Raw genomic sequence first — 8,281 nt, forward strand, 5'->3', positions numbered from 1 at the left:
GAATGACGGGCGACAGGGAATTGAGATATTGCAGCAGCCCAGATTTTGATCCTCGGGGTACAATTGCAAAAATATCGTCAACATAACGACACCATAGAGTGATAGGAATACGTAAGTTCAAGAAAATCTGACTCTCAAGTTCCTCCATGGCGATATTGGCCACGATAGGACTAACAGGGGCACCCATAGCTGTGCCCTGTATTTGGCGAAACAGAGTCATTGAACATGATCACGCCCCCATTACACACAGATTGAGAGCAGTACAAATATCATCTGTAGAGAGCAAGGTTCTATCTCCCAATGTGGTAACCCTGCTCAAAAGACGTCTCGCGCAGGCAATAGCCTGTTGTACAGGAACAGAAAAACCACATCAAAGGAGACCATAACCTCGCACTCAGAAATAATAAAATCTTTAATAATACGCAGAAATGCGTACAGAAATGTGGAAACAGTGTAAACTGTTTTCCCAACAAGGCGTGCTAATAACTTGGCAACATGTTTAGAAAGTTCATACATAGGTGTATGACAACAAGAAACAATGGGTTGTAAAGGAATATCAGGTTTATTGATCTTTGGAAGTCCATAAAACTGCGGGAGTCGACAAACTCTCTCTCTCTTGGGGTAAATGAGAAATTTTTTTTAGGCTGGTGCAGTATAAGCCTCAGGCTTCCTTGCACCATATGGCTAATAATAATAATAATAATATTAACAACAACCTGTTGCATGAATCTTCCAGCGGACGTTCTTGGTAATCTTATTAGCTAAAAACTAAGAATGCACAAGTTTTAACTTTGCATTCCAACTTCTCCAACACTTTCACAATTTCATAAACCTCCCGATCCTGTAATAGAGCGAGGCCTTTACGAATATACACCGACATGTCCAGGACAACAGTGCACTGCCCCTTATCTGCAGGCAAAACTACAATAGTGCCATCTTTGTACAAAGAAGAAAGAGCTTCCCGTTGACATCGTCTGAGGTTATTAGTAATAGGCCGGATGTGCTGCAAAATCGAAGCTGTTTTAAAGCAAATTACGTTAGCAGTCTCTTCAGGTAGCTTGTCGAGAGATGCATCCACACCCATAGCCAAATGTGTAATGGGAGGTTTACAAGGAAGGACCGCAAACTCCATGCTGTGGGTCAAGAGATCATGTTGCTCCTTAGACAATTGTTTGCTACTCAAGTTCAAAACAAACTGCGAGTTATCTCTCATATGTGTGTTCCTAGCAGTATATGCTTCTCGTAATAAAGCGTTAAATTTATTCTGCTGACGTACACGATACGCTTCAGTCACACGCATGGCTTGGGAACACAAAACATGAACCACTGTACAAAATATATGGGGAGGGACCAAACTTCTTAATTCTTGCATGAGCCTGGATTTGTTCATGATGATCCTTTTCAATTCTTGATGAACACTACGAATCCAGATTCCCAACGTTTTCAAACCAGCCACGCCTCATACGGTCACAGGAGAACGGTTCCTTGAATCTAAAACCCCTGGGAATAACACGATGGGCTTTACACCAATGTGCAAAGCGTAAATGTTGTCTATTACGGCTTTCAGACAAACAATTTCTGCAACTGACATTAACACCGTACACTAAACAAACATTAGAAAACAGACCTTGTGCGTCGGGTTGCATTATATCATCAAAATTTCTTGCGACGACCGACTAACTGGTTAAAATAAATTTATTAAAATAAAAATGATACATACATAAGATAAGTGTCAAAATACAATAAGATAAAAGAGTTAATATATATATAATAAAAGCGATCATCACGTGTATGTAATTCTACTTTACCGATGCCAGACTCGTGATACATGATCATGCCCAGCTGACTTGTACTATTGCAACTATCAATACAGGGTGTCTCAAAAATATTGGTACAAACGTTTAGGGGAGGTAGGTAACATCTAAAGGATTGTGAATCGCATAGGAACCCATAACCGGAAACGTCACCATAAGTCGGTAAATGGCGCGGTAGTCACCGCACGAAGAGCATGCATCGATATACGAACTGTGAGCTGGAAGACATGCACCTAGTGTATGGATTAGCAGAGGGAAATGGACGAGCCGCTCAACGAAATTATGGAGAACGCTTCCCAGACAGACATGTACCGGACCACCGTTTGTTTGCACGTGCGCATCAAACCTTGTGCGATTATGGGTCATTTAGAGGTAACAGGAGTAGTGCGGGCAGACCACGTTCGACGCGAACTCTCGCCATGGAAGAAAGTGTGTTGAATGCCGTTCAGAATAATCCTACTACCAGCACACGTGCCGTTGCCTCTGCCTTAGGAGTGTCTCGTTGCAGTGTACAGCATGTCTGGCACGACGATTCCTTACACCCCTTTCATCTCCAAAGGGTTCAGTTACTGCTCCCCAAAGATCATCCTGCCCGTGTGGCTTTTGTGCAGTGGTTTCTCCAAGAAAGTGTTCAAGACTTGAATTTTCCAGCCTATGTTTTGTTCATGGATGAGGCTTATTTCACTAGGGAAGGCTTAAACAAGATCGCCGGGAAACCGTTTACCATCTCAAGAACAGTCATGTCTGCCATGTAAGACATGTATAGTATCTTATGTAGGACGGTACCTGAACGTCAATTCATCTCCGCCTTCGTACACTGTGATGATTACAGAAGCACTGTAAAAGGCCAGAAATGTGTGTAAAATTATGTTCGTACAGTGTGTGTGTGTGTGTGTGTGTGTGTGTGTGTGTGTGTGTGTGTGTGTGTGTGTGTGTGTGTGTTGTTGTGTTGTTTCTGGCCGTTTTGTCTGCCAATCTGGTCATCACACCCTGGAAGTATATCATCACAACCAGAAACATCTTAACTCTGGCAAAGCTACTAACGGAGAGAACAGATGCGCCGAAAGTGGGAAACGTGATCACTCGCCCTCGGATGATAAGACCCAGAATAAACAGGGAAGAACCAAGTCTCAAGTGCCAATTGACTCAGTTGGACTCTCTGGGGAGATTTTTCCCAGCAAATACTGTGAATTATTTTAATAATTTAAATATAGATCCAGAGAAACTATGTACATACAAAATGTATAGGACAGAAATCTTTGGTAATGTGTACCGGCAGGTACAAATATAATAAGAAGACTAATTTAATAATATATATAATAATATTTAGCATTTAACAACCATTCGCAATTAATTAAACCAACTTAACAATTAATTCATTAACCACATACTGTGTTTATTCATTTCCAAATATTGTAAATAAGTTCATGTAAATATGCTTGTAAATACTGATATAATGTAACCACACCCTCTAGCCACGTGCTGTCTATGGGTGTCTCGAAAGAGAAATAAACAGATAATAAAAATAACAATTATTATTATTATTATTCAATCAGCACAATGCTCATGTGTGGACTGACGACTACCCACACAGTGTGCGCCCCATGCGGCACAACATCGCTTCGCAATAAATGTGTGGCTGCTAACATAATTGCAGGTCACCTGACTGCTTAGTCGGCCCATACTTGTTACCATCCCGCATGAACTCCGCTAAATATCGGATCTATCTTGAACAAGTTCTACCAGGGTTACCTGACGATGTTCCAGCAAATGCGAGATGCAACATTTGGTTTCAACATGACGGGGCGCCTGCCCATTATGGAAGGTGTGTTCGTGACCATTTGAACAGGCGTTTTGGGCATCGATGGATTGGCCGTGGTGGACCCATTGCCTGGCCCCCACGCTCAACTGATTTATCGAGCCTTGATTTCTTTCTGTGGGGGGGGCCCTCAAATCTATCGTGTATGAATCGCCTGTGGAGACGGAAATGGATCTCGTGGCGAAACTCGTCTGCGCTACTGTCAAAGAAACCTCCAGGTGTGTTCGACCGTGTCCGCCAATCCATGCTGCGTCGATGTCACGCATGCATCGCGTCTCATGGTGAAACCTTCGAGCATCTGTTGTAACATCATGAAATGCATCCATCTCGTACTCCATTGTTAATATTATGTCAATAAATGTTTGCCACTAATTACAGTCTTGTGTCATTTCTGCTTTTTGTGCCTCTGCTACTACTTTCCCGTGACATTTCCGGTTATGGGTTCCTATGCGATTCACATTCCTTTAGATGTTACCTACCTCCCCTAAACGTTTGTACCAATATTTTTGAAACACCCTGTATATACTGAAGTACACCATTCACAGACTAGCTGATGTTATTTTGGTTTTTAGGAGCATTAACAACTAAGGCCATATTGCTCCGGGGATATGCGGTGGTCATTCCCAGACCTTTCCGCACCCTCCGTATTTGGTGGTCACGGGCTCGAACCCCGGTCTAATCAAGAAGCGTGTGCTACGCATCGCTGCTCCTGCTCACCTGGCTACGGAGGCGCCGACTAGCTGATGAAGAGGCACTTCACTTCGAAAGCTACTATGTATTTTAACGCTTTTATTATATATATTTTAACTCTTATCTTATTATTTTTTAAAATCTTTTATCTTATTTTATTTCTGTTTTATCTTATGTATATATCATTTTTATTTTAATAAATTTATTTTAACCAGTTAGTCAGTCGGTCGTTGCAAGAAACTTTGATGATATAATGTAACCCTACGCACATGCCTGTTTTCTAACCCAAAGTTTAAACTTGGAGAGGTGTTAGGGCCTTCAGTTTTCCTTATGACCTTTTGAACTGTACTGTCAAATACTATACCAATAGGAGAAATAATGTCATAGGGGAAATAATGAAGCTAAACTTCAACGCAGGAAGGTCGTTAAAAGTAGTTTTGTTAAGTACAGAAGTCAGCTCAGTAATACGCATCGTCTGTTAAAAACCAGTGTAGCAAATTCCTGTAGAGCTGAGAAGGCATTTTGATTTGCAATAAATATATCTTTCATTTCCAAGAGAGAAATTATGCACTGTTCCAATTAATGTTTGTCTTAAATCTTGGTAAACTGGGCAAAAGAATAAGACATGACTCCAGTCTTCAGAGGCACAGCAGAAACAGGTATCTGACGTAGCTAGATTAAATTGAAGAAGACGAGCGTTCAAAGAGCCGTGGCCAGTTTGATTTTTTAATGATGTAAGAATGCTTGGGTAGAACCAAAGCTGATTACTTTTTGAGAAAGTGAATTTAATATCAGGTATAAAACATCTGGTCACTGCTTCTTTGGTTGAGGAATTCCATCTCACTTGCCATCTTTCATGAAGTCCAACATTTCGATTTTTTCATTCTTTGGATCGGCAGTGGAATCATCGGTCAAATCCGAAAAAGTTAAGAGGATATCCTTGACGAATACAGTAAGCAAAGCCTTTTTACGTAAGATACAGAGATAATAAGCCTGCGATAGCTTGCAAAGATGCAGTTGAAACTGTTCTACAAGTTCTCTGGAGAACTAGCAAAAAAGTTCGTTGAAAACTATCTAGTTTGCTTTGAACTGTAGTAAGTTTGGTTCTGTGAAACCATATGCTGGCTGCATATGTAAAGATTGGAATAAATACTGTGTAGTATAGAATTCTGAGGGTTCCCTTTTTTAAAACCCAGTCCTGCCTAGAGATTTTGAATAACATGGCCGTAAAAGATTTCACTTTTTTTGGAAAGATTTAAGATGTGTGGTAAGAATGACAATTTTTCATCAAAAATTTTACCAAGGTACTTATGAGTGGTAACGAGTGGCAGAGATACTCCATTAAACTTGACAACCGGAGGTCTATTATGGCTAGTTTTCCGTGATATATCATCTTGGTTTTTGATGATGACATTCTTAATTTATTTTTCAGAGTCCAATCCATCAAGTTATCGAGTACAGAGTTAGCCCGTTGTTCCAATTGGAACCTGTCATCAAGGACAAGGACAAGGTTCACACAAGGGGGCCAAGAATGGAACCCTGGGAACACCCTCGAGAAACAACTTCAGATACCGACTGATGTTTGGTTTGGATGTAGACAGTACGTTCAGCAAAGTAACTTTTGAACAGAAGGTTGTTGTTTGGTTTTTAGGAGCATTAGCAACTAAGGCCATATTGCTCCGGGATGTGCGGTGGTCATTCCTTGACCTTTCCGCATCCTCCGTATTTGGTGGTGACGGGTTCGAACCCCGGTCTAATCAAGAAGCGTGTGCTACGCACTGCTGCTCCTTCCCACCTGGCTACGGAGGCGCTTGAACAGAAGGAAGAGATGTCTAGAACAACGAGCGATTGTAAGGCGCTGTAGGACACTCACCCACCAAACATCGTCGAAGGCGCCTTCGAAATCAATAAAAACTGCCAGTGTATATTTATAATTAGAGCTAACAATAAAAATATGATGAAGTTATAAATTTCTTTTTTCTGGGAACCTAAGATGATGACCACCAACATCTTGAATTACAGGTTACAAAATTAATAGACGCCATCAGAAAAGCCATAAATGCATCAACTAGAAAGAGAAAGCCTCAAACAAATGGTGTACCCCGGTGGTGTCATGAGCTGGAAGACTTCTGGCAAAGAATCCACCAGGCGCAGTGGCGGATTTCCGCACAGGCGCACAAGGCGCGCGCCTGGGGCCTCTTAAATCGAGGGGGCCTCAAATCTCAGGTCTCAGAAAATAAAATAAAATAGTTTCATTTTAAATTTTTACACTCATCTTTATTACCGTTACTGAATAAAACTATAATTTAATATGAGAAGTTGGTAAACTCTTATGCGAATATCCCCACATATTATATGAAATATCTATGCGAACTAAGTGAATCTCAAGTAGAATACAAATTATCATTAATGCTAGATTTTATGTATTAATTTTATGTATTAATGTTAGATTTGGTGGGGGGATGGTAGTTGTGTCATTTTTTCATTTAAACATTAGTTAAAATATGTATGAAAGAATTGCGCAACCAAAATGATTAAAATCACCAAATCCAGAGAGCGTGCTATAGTAAAAACGTGCGCATAGAATGCACACTGTAGTGGTACCGAAAATATTTAGAGGGGGGGCCTCAAAACTGAATTGGGCCTGGGGCCTCTCAAGTGCTAAATCCGCCATTGACCAGGCAACAAAATATTTTCAAAGATATACATCTGGCGAGCCTCCCCCCCCCCCCAACGATATTAACAGCAGTGGGGAAAGCCAATAGGAGTCCCCTCCTGCCCTGCTGATGTCATTCTCCCATGTGGCATGACGTGGGATTAGCTGACACCGGCTGCAGCTGGTCGTTGGCGTGGAATCACAAGACAAAAGCAACTTCCACAATGCGTTCTCCCCCCCATATAGGGTGCTCTGGCCCTCTGAATTTTCTCCCTAAGATCCCAACCTCTTCGCCTGGTGTACCGTACCACCACAAACCTTTTACTGCTCTTGACAGTTCCCCCCTGCGGAGGATGATCTCTCTCTCCACAGGGATACCCACTTGTTTCTTTAATTTCTAATTTCCAGGTGGATAGTCTTCCTATCATCCACCCCTTTTATTTTCACCCCTTTCTTTCCCAAATGCCTAAACTGTCATCCTGCGCTCCCCTTCCAAAAAAAAAAAAAAATTTTATATTTGAAAGGGGAGCAACTTGCGGTCCCACCCGGGGCACTACGGCCAAATTCCGAACAACAACAGAACCCAATACAATGCTACACATACAACACGCGACAATTTTCTGGCATTTACTGTGAAGAAATACAGTAGTACTGTATTTCTTCACAGCGAACGTATGGTGCAGATGGGGAAGGAACCACAGGTGGCGCCTGTTCCTAACACTGTGAATGACCTTTTGTAGATACTTACAGCACTTCTTGACTCTGCTGAATATTGACTGTAAAGGACGTAAGATCATTGTGGGCCAGCACAGGATCTCTCTGTACACATGACTGCCTTATTGTCACTCAAGCCGCAGCAACCATGTTTTCAACGAAAAACGCCGTGTCTCAACTCTGCAACTGTGATATTTCACTCGCCCACAGCGTGTTGCCCCATGCCTAGAGGTTTGATGGACCTGGCTTCAAGAGAACCCTATCCGAATCCCTTATTAAAAAATCAGTTTGATAAAAATTTAACAGACTATTTTAACCGGGGATGACCCTTAGCTGAAACTCTTCTCCAGTGAGCCCCTTGTGAAAAAAGTGACAGCATTCCACCCCGCTCATACATCTTTACCCAGCAGTCTAGACACTCGTTTTATCCTTCTATAGTTAAGCAAGAGCCGATAGCCCATAACGCAACAATGATAGGAATTTACTTAGTCATATCAATAGCTGCAGCTATGTTACATTGCTCATCGTACTTCAACTCTACAATTTTCACTACCGTCCCATATTTATCTAACTCGGTTCCCAAGACAT

This window comes from Mastigoproctus giganteus, chromosome 3, assembly GCF_048544385.1.
Source record: "Mastigoproctus giganteus isolate SK-2022 chromosome 3, ASM4854438v1, whole genome shotgun sequence".
Taxonomy (NCBI): domain Eukaryota; kingdom Metazoa; phylum Arthropoda; class Arachnida; order Uropygi; family Thelyphonidae; genus Mastigoproctus; species Mastigoproctus giganteus.